The sequence below is a fragment of the Miniopterus natalensis genome, chromosome 21, assembly GCF_054644295.1.
Source record: "Miniopterus natalensis isolate mMinNat1 chromosome 21, mMinNat1.hap1, whole genome shotgun sequence".
Taxonomy (NCBI): Eukaryota; Metazoa; Chordata; class Mammalia; order Chiroptera; family Miniopteridae; genus Miniopterus; species Miniopterus natalensis.
The window spans coordinates 9,484,254-9,499,774 of NC_142101.1; the positions used below are offsets into that span (position 1 = coordinate 9,484,254).

At 40.1% G+C, this 15,521-nt stretch overlaps 1 protein-coding gene across 1 annotated transcript in view; it reads right to left on the reverse strand.

The window, feature by feature from the left end:
* RGS7 (regulator of G protein signaling 7) overlaps positions 1-15,521 on the reverse strand; it is a 230,090-nt gene that overhangs the window by 57,860 nt on the left and 156,709 nt on the right. The window lies entirely within an intron of this gene.

Below are 15,521 nucleotides of genomic sequence, written 5' to 3' on the forward strand. Positions count from 1 at the left end.
CCAGTATTTGCAGAATGGGTGAATATGTAAGCTTATGAGTAAATGACACAGAAAGAATATAAAAACATATACTGCACGAAAAACACTAAATTTTCCATTGTGACGAGGAGGAGCTTGCTTAGCTCTTCCAAGATTATGCGAATGTTTAAAATCTTTTTTTCAAAATACTCCTATAAGCTTGTGAGGTGAGGCTATAGTAGGTGATTGACTATGGGGACAATACTAGTGATAGAAATGGCATAAATGCCACTAAGGATCCTGCAGCAGGCATGAGGCCGTGCTCTCAAGGTTGGATTATTTGTTGACAGTGACAAACATGCAGCTACACTTCCCCTTGGTCCTGCTGCTCCCAAATCTCAGCACAGTTTTAATCTAATAAGAAGCTGGGGGACCACCGGTGGTCTCGGAACAGAGCGTTGCAGGTTTAATGAGGAATCCATCGGGATCGCCCCCAGCAAGGGCGCAGCAGATGGCTCCGCAACATTACGCCTCTCTCTCGGCAAAATAATCGCTAATTAATCTTCTTGTCCATGTGTCATTCACATCACCCACACAGCTAAGTAAACTTCAACAACAAACCCAGCCTGAGATTTCAGTTTATTTTTTCATTTGGGCAGTCAAGCCACGGAGCAGCTGAGAACTAAAAATCCATTTCCAAACAACTGTGACTATGTGACCGGCCTAGTGTAGTTTTGTTAAGTCTGATGCATTCGTGGTGTAGCTTCACCCCTAAAGCAATAGAGTTATCAAAATCCTTTGAAAGCCAAATAAAAAGAAATCCACATGACATAACTTCTCTTTGGACAACTACTTCAGAAAGTTAATAGGATTAAAATCATGTTATGAAAGAGGTCTGTGCTATTCAGTTCCATATTTCTATGCATAGAAATATATATTTTCAGTTCCACATTTACAACATATTTTTCAGAACTCAGTAATACTGTTTCTGTTCAGAAGTCCCGCTCCTGGCAACTTCATTCCTTTTGCAATATAGGTCATAAACGGGAAGTGATGGGAAAATGCTTCTGAGTCAAGAACATAATAATTTAAAAATCATGCTAAATCCTACGTTTCTATTCCCATAATGAGTTATTTACTTTTATTTTACGTGTCTGTATTAACAAATGTGATTTTTTCAGTATCAGCACGGTCAATATATGGGGAGAAGTATTTTAGATGGAAATCTACTCAAAATGGGGTGGGGGGACAGCTGAGGATAAGGTACCGAGGAAAGAGAAAAGCTAAAAAGTGGACAGAGGAAAGTTACAAAACAGTAAAACAGGCATCGTCATGATGATTCTGAGTCATGAGGCAAAGACTTGAACTTGCTGTTCTCTATTTAAGAAGCCAGGGAAAGTGGCCATTTCAGAAATACTGGGAAAAAATTGCACTTTTTTTTTAGAATTGGCATTTGAAAAGGTAAGTCATGTGGAAAACTCACATAGGCAGAACATTTCATTCCCCAACAAGGCCAAATAAAAGTGATATATTACTATCTTTAGGAATTTCTGAGGTCAGTCTATTTTCTCAATAGTAGGAGTTATTGAAAGAAGTATTTGGGCCCAGCTGGGTGTGGCTCAGCGGTCGAGCGTCGCCCTAGGATCCAGGAGGTCGCGGTTCGATTCCCGGTCAGAGCACAGGCCCGGGTTGTGGGCTCGATCCCCAGCAGGGGGCGTGCAGGAGGCAGCCGATCAATGACTCTCATCATTGATGTCTTTCTCTCTCCCCCTCTCCCTTCCTCTCTCTGAAATCAATATAGACATATTTAAAAAAAGAAGTATTTGGGCTTTTGTCTTTTTATTGTTAACATCATTTCCACTCTGATAAACTAAACACTGTTTGCTTTCCAGCTATAACTCATCAAGATACAGAAGGCCTAATACGGTGTGACATGAAATAGATCATGCGAAAGAGATTTTGCTAGGAAGAAATAAAAACAGAAGTGTAATTTAAACCAACTGTGAGGAATGCACAGGTAATTAAAACAGGTAGATAAGCTTCCTAAACGAAGGAGCAGAGCACAGAGGGGAAGCAGCCAGTCTGTGCAAGCCCGCTGCCGGGGTCCGAATCCTGACTCCCTCATTTGCTACTCGGACAGGAGAAGTACCTTCCCTGGGCCTGTGCCCTCGTCTGTAAAAAAGAGGATAGTAAAATACTGACGTCAAAGGTTTGTTGTGAGGATCGATTGAGATAATATGTGCAGTTCACTGGGAGTAACATGGTCATAAATCAATGACCCTTATTGCACACATAGGATACAACAGTCTAGTTGCCTAATATTAGTAGGTGTGACACGTTAAGTAATTACTTAAACATGAAAAACACATCAGAAATTTAAGAGAGACCTATGCAATACAGATGTGGGGAACTGGTTTAAGATTTATGCTATATAATAACTATATAATATCAGGAGGTTCATTTCACGGATATCACTGTGTATTACCGGTAGTTCCATCTTTGTACAAAATGAGTTTCACTTTAACAAGATTTATAGGTAAGACAGATGCATAGAATAGTATTCAGATGAGGGAAAAATCATACTGAACTCATCTAAGAGCAGTATAAGGACACTGGAACCACCACAAAAGCCAAGGCAATAACAAATTATAGTGGAAAGTCAGCACAGAAAAATTTCCACCAGCTAGTCTCGGTGAATGAGTTGGAAGGAAGGTGGGCACTGAGTTAGCTTAAATAGACAGGGGTTTCCATAGCACATGTTGCCTCAAATCAGAGATAGCCCATGTGTGCATCTTAGAAAAACGCACTCAATTGCCAAGTCCTGCGTCTGAAGTCTAATCCTGGTTTAGTTCTGCAACTGTTTACCTTGAGTGAATCGTCTCACTTCCGTAGACGTTAGAGTTGGCCTTGGCAAATGCATGGGTGAGTCGCCAAAGTCTTTCCAACTCCGAGGACGGCCTGGTGTGCAATCAACCCTCAAACTGGAAGCTGTGACAGAGATCCTGTCACCCTTATTTTGCTTCTTTGGGTCAAAGGGAAATTGATTTTTGTTTCTCCCTCAGATACTCTTGCCTTGTTCATGCCTTCATACTCCAACAACAAAGAAAAAATGTGCAATATGAAATACAATAGTTGGTTTGAATTTCAGTTGCCTAAAACTCAATCTTCACGATGACCTAAGGTTGCTACGGCCAAGAGTTTTGTGTGCATAGAGTAAATGTAATAGTTATTTCAAATAAATAGAAACTGGATTGATTACCGATATCAGAAATGAGAGAAGGGTCATTATTATTGACTCATGGACATTAAAAAAATAATAAAGGAACACTACGAACAACACTATGCCCACAAATTTGGTAACTTTGGTAAAATAAATCAACTACTTGAAAGACATAATTTACCAAAACCACACGAGGAGAAATGGGTAAACTGAATAGCCCTGTCTCTAACAAAGGGATTGAATCAATCATTAATAATTTTCCCAACAAGAAAGCAATGAATCCAGATAGTTTCGCAGGTAGTTCTACCAAATGTTTTAAAAAGAAATGACAGCATTTCTATACAGTCTCTTCCACAAAAGCAGAAGCAGAGGGAGCACTTCCTAACTCAGTCTACAAGGCCAGCATTACCTTAGTACTATGACCAGATAAAGACGTTACAAGAAAGGAAAAATGACAGACCACAGAAACAAAAACCTTCAACAAAATATTATCAAATAGAATTCAACAATTAACAAAAATATTATTTACCACAATCAAGTGGACTTATTCCAGATATGCAAGCCTGATTCACTGTTTGAAAATTAATTAATGTAATCCACTGTATTAATAGTCTCAAAATGGAAAGTTATATAGTCATATAAATTGGTGCCAAAAACATAGAAAAACATGTAAGCATAGAAAAACCCCCACACCCATTTATGATTTAAAAAGTATATTCTTAGCCAACTAGGAAAAGAGAACCTTCATAACTTGATGAAAAATCTCTCTAAAAAACTTGAGTTAACCTCCTTGCTAATGGTAACAACTGGGTGCTTTCTTTCTAGTCTTTGTGGTGTTCCTCCCCAAACCCATAACCCCAGTCTAATCATGAGATGAAACAGCAAACAAATCCCAATTCAAAATATCTCCCTACTACATCTCAAAAATGTCAAGGTCATCAAAACAAAACCACTGAGAACTAGCTGGGAGGAAGTTACATGACAACTCAGTGTGATGTATCTTGGATGGGACCCAGGGACAGAAAAAGGGCATTAGGGCCCGGCCGGGCGTGGCTCAGTGGTTGAGCACTGACCTAGGATCCTGGAGATCGCGGTTTGATTCCCGGTCAGGGCACATGCCCAGGTTTCGAGCTCGATCCCCAGCAGGGGGCGTGCAAAAAGCAGCCGATCAATGACTCTCTCATCATTGATGTTTCTCTCTCTCTCTCTCTCCCTCTCTCTGAAATTAATAAAAAAGATTTTTTTTTTTTTAAAAAAAGGGCATTAGGTAAAAACAAAGAAAATCTGAATAAAGTATGGATTTCCGTTATTAATATATCAGTACTGGTTCATTAGTTGTGACAAATGTATCTTACTAATGCAAAGCATTACTAACAAAGGAGCTGGAGGTGGGAGAGTGAAGGCAGTAATCGATGTGAACATTATTCAGGACCATGGTAGAACCGGCATTGTTTTCAATTGCACAGAAGAAAGTCAATAGAACAGGAGAGAGAAAAGCTGCTTCGGTCACGTCCCCAAAGGGCTTCCAGCCTGGCTGCCTTCTGATCCCTTCTCCACAATATTGTCGTTTGATCTTTTACAGAACAAAGCCTAACCTTGTATTTGTTGTAGGGATCAAAGATAATGCAGCCAAAGTATCTAATGCAGTACCTGGGAACATAGTAGAAACCACCAAAGGTGGGTTATTGTTTTGACACTTTCAAAATTAAACCTAATTCAAAGGTTTCACCTTCTGCCCCTTCTCGACATGGCCCCACTCACTCCTTAATGATGTCCCACTGGGCAGCTTCCATGAATCACTCTTCTACAAAGAGCCTGTGCCTCGGGGCCCATCCAGCCCAAGTCCTGCCTTGACATTTGCTCACCCATTCTTCTACTCAAACTGCATCTCACAGAGCAGGCTGGTATTCACTTCTGAGCCTTTAATTTAGCCTTTATTTACATCCACAAAAGCATCCTTTTTGAGTGTCTCCACCAGGTGAAATTCTACGCAATCCCCTGGGTTCACCCAAATGCAGCCTCCCTCATGGGGTTTTTCTGATTCCCAGAGGAGGGAGCCCCCAGGGCCTGATGTCTGACTGTGACTATGTTCCCGGTATTGGTCTTTCCTATTATTTCATAAAGATCCTGAAAGACAGCAGCTCTGCTTAAGCTCGTTTTATTACCCTAGCCATGCATTTTACCCCTGGTATATGTGGGATCTATTATTTGTATTAAAATAAAGCTGGGGAAAGTGAATGTAACTTTAAAAAAGAGAATATCTATTTTTGAGCGTTCCCTTTGGTGCTTATAATAAATGCCCACTTTGCTTTGATACCAGGTATGATTAAAGTTTGCATTTGGGGCGGTGTTGATTTCAACAGACTGAATTCAAACAGCTGATGTCTTGATTTAAGCTGCACACCCAGTAGCTGCCCGAAGAATAAAGAATGGGAAAATGTGCGAATTTTTTTGGTCAAGATTTCAAAATTGTTATTTTGTACCTAAAAAAAAAATCACAGTTTCCCATAAGAAACCTTGAGAATTTATTAAATTTCTGGAACAACAGAAGATAAAAAACGTCAACTGTCATCCTCTAAAACAAACACCTAGTATGAGCACAAAATTTATCTCAACCCGCCAGTCCACTTCTTAAAATGCAAGTACCTGCTTTGATACATTTGCAACAGAAAATGGCCAAAAGAGCAATTTCTTTTTCTTCCAGAAATCTTTGAACCTAACTTAAAAAAAAAAATCAAGTACAAAGCTCAGCAAACTAATGGTACTTGAGGCTCATGGAACTTGACATCCTTTCCTTCCAAATATGATATAAATTAACCTAAGCTCAGTGCCTTAATTCTGCCCAGGTGAAGCAGTGGCCATGCTGCATCTCCCAACAGTCAGCTGAAGCCTCCCCAACAGGTTCAGAGGAAAATGCACTGAATCGAATTCTGAACGGACCTGACGATGCTGAGAAAAGAAAAAAAAAGCAAATATCTTTCATTCACATGAAAAAAAGTCACTAATGAATTTTAGTTTACTTACAAAAATGTGTGGCTGAAACGGTATAGGAAGTGCAGTTATGAATAAAGTTACGTTGGAGATAGAATCCATTCATTATGTTACTTCTTGAGCATGTTCAGAATTTGAATTTGAGCGTTAACAGAAATTTTGAGATTGGGATAAAAGAGACGAAAGCTATGCATAACAATGGACCGACTCCATACATTTTTATTCAACTAATTACTAAGATAACAAGTTATTGTGATTATTTAGTTTTTGTTGATTACAATGGTGGGAGTAATAAAAATGATCTGTGAAGTAGTGCATGTAAAGGTAGCCAATTTGAATAGAAAGAGCAGAGTTCCTAGAAAAACACTGTTATTAAGGAATTTTAAGTCCACTATTTCCTTCAATTACGCAATGGAGGGAAACATACTGTATCAGAGAAATGGAAGTTTCACGGCAATATGTTGATGTGCCTTTTCACCTCCTCTGCCACCTCCCCTCCCCTTTCTTTTAGACCCAACAGTGATATCAATACCTGGGTGCACGCGGTATGTACTATACAGATGAATGACATCACGTTATATCTGCATTAAAATAAAAATAATCTAAGATAAACTGGGAGTTCATTTTATCTTTAAACGGGGGTCTTTAGAAATTTAAATATTATTATGATAATGTGTATTTTCATTTTCTTTCGAATAAAAACCATTCACACTATTGAGGTTCCAAAACATCTATCTTCGTTACTTTCCCAAGTGCTACCCTATATGACAATCTGCTCCCCTTCCGCTGGAGGCCAATCTTCATGGAAGAGTATTGCTCACGCGTGTTCCCTTCTTATTTCCACACCCTTCCTTAGCTCCCTGTACTCTGTCTCCTGTACCACAAGCTCTACTGAATATGCTCTTTCCAAAGGCTCACGAATGGCTTCTTCCTACAAAAGCCCTACAACCCCCCACCCCCAACGCCCCCAGTCCTCTCCCCTAACAAGCTACTGATGACTCTCTCCTGGAGCCCTGCTTGGCTTCCAACTCTACCCACCTCGCTGTCTTTCCCTCTGGCTCCCCAACTCTCCTTCCCTGCCTTTCTCTTCCCAACCTACTGCGAGGAAGTCTCTTAAAATCTCTTTGCTCTGACTCCCACTCTCCTTTGTCTATATTCTTTCTTCTTTGACAAGCTCATATAATTTCTTTGATTACAAGTTCATAACTCCTTCACTCACTTAATCAGTACACTGGGAAATGCACTAAACTAGGCACCAGCCCTGTCCTTAGGAGGTTCATGGTCTACGTAACAGTCAAAAGAGGCAAACCAATGGTCACACAGCCACGCAGTGTACTAAGAACTTCGGTGGGGTAAGCGCAGTATATTCTGGGGACACATTAATAGGACATCCGATCTAATTTTGGGAACTCAGGAACTTTTCCTGGAGGAGTGGATGTGTCATTTAAGTCCTAAATAGAAAAACAGAAGCTACGAAGCCAAGAGGAGGTTCCAAGAAAAGAAAGCAGCCCATGCAAACGTCTTTGTTCCAGAGCACAGAGTCACTTAACAAACGGCCAGCAATCTGGTGGCTGGAAGGAACAGTGTGGGCAACGATTTGTGATCTGAGCAGATGCCATGATAAACCGGCTACGTCAAAGGAAGGTTTTATAGTCAAGCTAAAAAGTTTGAGTTTTATCCCAAGGGCAAAGGGGATCTATTAGAGTCGTTGAGATTCAGAAGGTACGTGCTGAGATCTGATTTTTGAAAAGACCATTTGAGATGCAGTGAAATGGATATGAGCTTATGGGACAAGGGAGGAAGAGCGAACATGACTTGGAAGATTGTGGCACTTCCCAGGGAGATTGACTGTGGCTGGAATGAGGGGACCGGCAGCAGGGATGGAGATACGTGGACGGATCTGAGAGACGCTGAGGAAGAAAAGCCTTTACAGATTTAGGGATAAAATAATGATTATTTTGGATTTGTTGACTATATGAGATAACTCTTAAAAATGCAAGTGGGGTCTGGCCAGTGTGGCTCAGCAGTTGAGCGTCGACCTAGGATCCAGGCGATCGAGGTTCGATTCCTGGTCAGGGCACAGGCCCGGGTTGCGGGCCCGATCCCCAGGCGGGGGGAGAGGAGGCAGCCGATCAGTGACTCTCATCATTGATGTTTCTCTCTCTCTCTCCCTCTCTTTTCCTCTCTGAAATCAATAAAGATATATTTTTTAAAAAATGCAAGTGGGAATCTCTACTAGACAGCTGGTTTGGCTCAGTGGTTAGAGCGTCGGCCTGTGGACTGAAGGGTCCTGGGTTTGATTCTGGCCAAGGGCACATACCTTGGTTTCAGGCTCCATCCCCAGCCCCGGTTGGGGCGTGTGCGGGAAGCAACCAATCGATGTGTCTCTCTCCCATCAATGCTTCTCTCTCCCTCCCTTCCACGCTCTCTGAAAAGCAATGGAAAAAATGTCCTCAGGTGAGAATTAAAAAAAAAAAAAAGCCTTTCATACTTTCCATAGTTTGTTCCTGTTTATGGCACTGCATCAGTGACCAAAAACCTGTCAGGCTGCCATTGCACATCTGTTAGAAAATTAGGCATATTTATCCAATTTGGGAGCATGGTTGAGAGCTGGAAAGCAATTAATAATACTTAGGGTGCGTGTTTATAAAAAGGCAAGCGATGTAAATGTGCCTACTGTAGAGGAACCAGACACCCTTCTTCCATAATAGCTGCTCACTGTGCACCAGGCTGAGTAGAAATATCTAAGAGCAATTTGGGGTTTTGTTTGAGCCAAACACCTGCCATCTTTGTCTTTCTCCTACCCTTCACCAACATAAACCTGTCATTCTAGAAAAGCTGACCTACTCACATTCCCCGGCCTATAAGGAAAGAAATTTCTGCAACTGCTCCTTTTCTAAGCTGGAAGCAAGGGCTCTGACCTTGAATCTTGTTAAAAAGAGAGACTATCTGCAGGGTAGATGGATGCTTCCGAATGGCTTTACAGTTTTCAAAACTCTCTCAGAAAGAGAGCATAACCTAAAGCTGTTATTTCACTTAATAATATGATATTATTTTAGGCCTGGAGATAAATTTCCAACCCATGAGTTTCTCTTTTTATGAGACTCCTGTTATGTCCTTGCTGTGCTTTTGCTGGTTTTCCAGGGCGATGCGTATTTCAACCCATAAATCATGTTTTGTTTCTAACAGGAGCTTCTAGTTGCTCATAAACTCTTTTTTTTCCATGGAATAAAAGCAGCTCTCTTTGGCTGCTTCAGAACATTTAGAGTATTTTCCTGCAGTTGAATAACATCATTGCCTTTACTTAGAGAAGAAGGGACTATTTGAAACCTATGGATTGGTAGCCCTGGGGAGTTTCATCTTCTGATCTACAACTAAACACTTTCTGTGTCATGGGGGTCATGGGAACCCAGGTAGGATTTTTCACAGATGTCAAAAATCTTGAACCATAGATGTGGAAATGTACCTTTATATAACATTAAATGAAATAGAAAAGATACAAACAGCCTATTTTATATTAATATTTTCTGTGTTAAGTGTATTCAATTAAGTAATATTCATTGAACACCCACATGTGCCAGGCACACTGAAGACACCAGAGACAGGGCAATGGCCACGCAAAGTCCTACTTTCAAGTAACCCTTGAGAGTCTGAACCTGGCACTTCCTCTGCCCATGGGCAATCAGTAGGATTGAAGTGTTAAGGACACCTGGCAGATACATTCCAAAAATTTGGTTTAGATAAAAAAAGCTGTTGTTTATAGAAAATGACATAAATTCCGATCTGAGCATGAGCCTCACATCAAATGAGTTAATCAGAGCTCTACGTGGTGCACACAGTGGACTCCAGTGGGCCTCGGAGCCCGGGTACAGTGAACACCGCAGAAGGAGACACTCTGGGTAATTCCAGAGGCCCCGATCACTTGGCTGATAATATAAAACTGCAAAATGTAAAACACATTTTGGTTTTATTAGACACGGAGGCTTCCTTGTTTACGGGAAAATTTTCAAAATTTAAAAAGTCGTATTATATGCTACACTGAGTTTCTGAGACTCATTATTTTAAAAAGGGTGATCTTTTTACTGTGAAAATGTTAATCTTTTCACTGTGAGAGCAGTAATCTAATGTGTGGTTTGCAACCAAATGGCAAGTGAAGAGAGGGGACGTTTGTGCCAAAGCAGGGTCACATTTAGCTCGCTGGGCTCCTACCAGCGCTCTTATCGCATCTTCTGTACTATTGTGGCTGCATTCCCTTTCATTCTCAGTGGCAATGAAAGGAAAAGTTCCATGAAATATGCTATAGAAATAAAACAAACAGCATTGGTATCAACTCAGATATGGGGGGGGACACATCCGAATTCACTCCTTAGCTGAGACACAGAAAACACTGTGCTATCTTTTAGAAAAGATAAAGAGGCCTGACTTTTCAGACAGCTCTTCCACAACTGCCCGAGGCTTCCTGCGGATAACAGATATAATCACTAATAACCCATCTTTTTCAAAGCGGCTAATCCTGATGAATAGGCATATTTTTAGATGATATCCTATGCTCTCAGCCTTATTAGCTTTACTGAGTCCTTTCTACTTTTCATTCCTTCTTTCCTTTCCTTCCTTTCTCCCTCCCTCTCTTCCTTCCTCTCCCAAAACAAAACCAAAAAACCAAAAATTCAAGTTGGCTTATAAAAGGAACATGTTTACAGAAAAAAAAGGGTAATAGAAAAAGCAAACAGGTCAGCTGGCTACAGAAAAATTAGATAATTCTTCGGGGCAATTGTGCTTTTCCACTTGGTCTGCAGAGTGGGCTTTATTTTTGTTTTTTTCTAGTGGATAGGACAGAAACAGCAAGCTCTGCTACGGCAGGAAATGTCCCTAAGTGGAGTTAAAAAACTATTAAAGATATATTGATCTTTGTCATCAATATGCTGTTTAAGTTTTACAACAGAAAAGATAAGATTTCCAATTAGAGTTCCTGCTGCTTTTAGTATTTTCCTTAATAGTTGGCAAGTCTAATGGGTAATATATACAAATTCATCCAACCAGATCCAAAAGAAAGAGATCACAAAACTCTGGGACTGGTATTCAGAGATGTATTTGCTGGCCGGTACAAACCATAAGAGGCAACTGGCATCACCAGAGGGCACCTGCTGGGTCTCTAACAAATGCACTGCGCTGGCATCACTCGGACACATTGGCATGAATCCCAGCTCCGCGTCTCAGCTCTGCCCTCACCTACCATCTGCACAGTGAAATCGGTACTCCTGGAAATGATCTGAAAGTGGTCGTATTTTGGTAGCAAATGTGTCTGGGTTTGCATACTGGTTCTATGTCTTAGTTTTCTGATCTACCACCTACTTCATGAAGTTCCTCTCTTTAAGATCGAATAACACATATTGAGTTTTCCACGTCCTGCTTGTTGCATTGTTGGTGCTCAGTACGTGTGAGGTCTCTCGTCTCCTTCACATTTACAATAGTTCAATAGGAAGAAAACACTCAGCCTGGTGCCTGGGGCCACCCAATTAACTAATGTTAATACTGTAAATCTTTTCTACTGTTATTAACAATGTAATACTGGAGGTGAGAAATGAAAGGCAGTCAGAAGCCAAAACCAGAAGAAGCCTCTATCATCTGGAAAGATGGCCTGTCTGTGGCTGGAAGGGACAACCCTTATTCTGGCAACAAAAACCTTGACTTACACACTCCATGAAGACTTTTCAGTACATTCTGGGTTTTGAGTTTTAATTATGGAAAATGACGGTACAATCTTATTAGTCAAATAACAATGGTCACCTGTTCTATCAGGAAGTATGATACTTAAATGCAAATGCAAAATCTAAACATCAAAAACAAATAAATGAACCAAAGAGAAAATCCTGTGGCTAGATAATAAAGTTAAATGACACCATCGATCCCAACAGGTTGGTGCTATGGTACTTGCTGGTGTTGATTACTTTGAATGAGAGACATCTAGTCTGAATATTTGCAGACTCCCCTTTCGGCCTTGCTACAGTCTTCCAAGGAGCATGGGCCACCGAAAGTGAGGTTCGTGATGATATCCAGTGCACAAGACATGGTGATTTTCACAGAACTGGGGTACCAATGTAACATATGCAAAAGGAATGACTTCTCTCTTCTGTGGAGGTGCTAATAAAGCACTGACATTAACACATAAAGAAAGCTATGGCTCTTGCTCACCTCACAGCCAAATAACAGCAACACATAATATTTCCTGTGCACATAACTGAAGCTCTGGCTGCAGTAGCAGGAAAAAAAGTTAGGAGCAGTTGCCCAAAGCCATGAGGAATGTATTAGTTTTTTCCCCTCTGGGCATTATTTATAACAGAAAATGCACATTTGAAAGATGTATGCTTGGGTAATACCTATTATGGGGAACTAGGTCAGACTAGTCAATCTTGTTAGAGCTTCTGCGGGGGCTGCAGTCTGTGATTTCTTGGGTGTTGTCATCAGAGTGTTAAACGACGCCTTAGAAACCCGGAAGGTTTTCAGGGGATGGTTCACTAGCCCTGGAACAGTATATGATAAAGGGGTCACTTTTATTGACTTCACATTGACACGACAGCTTGCAGAATACATGATAATATATGTTTTTATAGGTACAGAAGGGCTTGATCATTGCCAAGAGAGTTTCAGACGCGCCTATCCGTCTGCCAACCGAGATTGTTGTTTGAAGCAAGGTGAACAGCATAAAGATCTTTTTTTTTAAACCCATAACACATATGAGTTAAAATACGTAGAAAACAGCATGAATGAAGGCTATGCCCAGGATGCAACAGGTAAATAGAACACCTAATCCAAGGAAATGAATTACTTTATTCCAGAGGTTACTATGTAATGGACCATCTGGTCAGGTAGGTGCAGGCTCATCTCTTCACAGCCAACCCTTTAAGGAAAACCAGACTCTGGGTCTGAAATAATTGGGCAAGAGGAGGTAGGCACACAGGGCAGAGATGGGGAGACCAAGGTTTCATTTCTTCGAACAGGTTCTGTTGTGACCTTGGGCAGTCAGAGTTGTCTTAGTCTAGGCTTCATGTCAAGTGAATGACAGGTCTACCTGGAACTCGTGCTATTGTTAGGGCAATCAAGTGAAACAGCCTACTTAAAGTGATTTGAAAAAGCATAAAAATGCTTTGTAAAAACAAAACATTGAGGATAGCAAGAAATCCTGTATTTTCTCAGTTCTGATACATCCTTGTGTTCCTTAGGCTATGGTTTCTCTGGCAGGCAAGCCAAAGCAATGGAGCACAAAGGTAATTCGTAGCGAAGTTTTGTTTATCCATTAGCAGAATTTAGATCACTTTCTCCACAGGTCTTGTGGCAGGACTGGGAGGCAGGTGACAGGCTGTAAAATGGGGAGCACGATGGGCTGATATAATTAACGCAGTGACAATTAAGACAGTCAACTCGGCTTGATGATGTATAAGCAAAACATCTGGTTGACTTGTCTGAATCTCAATTTTCACAGATTTTTTTTACAATGAATAATACTGCTAGAGTAAGAAATTTTTGCATCTATTCAAAAGTAATTTTTTTTTTTTTTTTATCATGGTTCCATCTTTATCCCTAATCTTTTTCTTCTATTCTGATTTTAAGCTATTTCTTTTACACTGGGTTTGGTTTAAATGAAGAGCAGTTCATTTTAAATTTCTTTCTCTTCGCTTTTCCCCGTCTATTTAGAAAAGTGCACACAGAATCATTATTTACCATAACTTGTCGCATCAGTGAATTCCCATTAGTAAAAAAATCAAGTGATTATTGAAAACTTGATTGATCTCATCACTGGAGAGGATGTGTGTCCTCTACTGTTCTGTTGTTTAGATTCAACTAAAGTGTTAGACTAATACATGGGAAACAGAAAATAAAAGATAATAAAATCACGCAACAAATTGAGTAGTATCAAGTATAAATGCTCTTGGTAATGATTTAGGGTAAAGAAAAGCCAATAGGAGCTGAATTATTGAGAGAAGGCTTCATGAAACAGGTCGAGTTTGAATGCTAGTACAAGAATTGCATGCATTTTTAAAGAATTCAGTTTATTTAAATGTGCTTGCAAATGTTCAGAGTCTGGAAAGAATTGAACCTAATTAAAAATAAAATCAAGAGTTTGGCACATTTGCATGTTGACTCACTTAAGCTTCACAAAATACAATATTAAGACATTTTACTGATGGAGAGAAATCTCGTAACCTGCCCAATTCCCCATTGTCAGCAAGTACTTGAACCAGGATTTGGGCTCAAGTCTGTCTGTAAAGCCTACGGTTCTTCTTTAAAACCAGGATGCTTCTCAAGGAATAGTGGGATCTTGAGGAGCATGGGCTGGTGGAAAGGAGAAAAGTGGAGGAAGCAGGGTGCCACCCAGGGATCACAGAAATACATAATATTCTTTGCTATCCGGGGGTCACAGTGAGATTCATTTCAAGTACTCCCAGTGCCTGACCCAGAGTAAGAATTCAGAAAATATGTGTTAAATGAATGAAAGTATGAATAAGCCAATAAAGAAATTAATTTTTCCTAGAAAAATATAAAATGTGAAAATGGACTCAAGAAGTAGAAATAAATGTTTTCACTTAGTAATAATATGATGCTGGCAATAGCTGCTTCATCTTGACTTAACTGTTTTAATTCCATTTAACCTGCTAGGATAAGTACAGCATTTTAAAAGCTCATGTACCAAAGGAACAGGGGATGTACACAGCTGTCTAGAGTTAGAGCTACAGTCGATGCACCTTCATGTACTGTTACTTCTAGAACATTCTAAGGTGGTAATCGGAGGCAGGAGCAAAAGCCATGCAGAATTCTTTTCTAATCGAAGGGATGGTGGGTTGTGTAGTTAGTGTATTACCATCTTTCTCTGCCATGTCATTCTCAGGCACGGTAATCCCAATTTTTTATTATTTTTTTTGTTTTCCCAGCATCTTCTCTAAGCAAATACAGCTTATTTTCATTTCAGTGATGTGAGTTGTTTGTCACATGTGGAGCTCTTACAGGATATTTTTTAAAAGCCATTAAATATTCCTCACATAGGTAGGAATTTGTTCCAGGCAATACAGAACTGTTCCCAAACACTGGGAATTAGATTAGTGCTGCAGAATATTCCTAATGTCCACCATGGTGAATGGATCCATGACTTAAATAAAAGCATTAAAAAAAAATCAGGCAGGCATGATAGAAAAATAACATTGTTTTCAAACCTCATGCAAAAATGGAGTTAAGGCAATTATAAATTAATGAAATTTACTTTTATGTGTCTTTTAAAGGGAAATTTCATTACCTCATGATCACTTGCTATAAATTATAGGTTCAATTATTCATGAACATGGATAAAGTTCACCTCTTC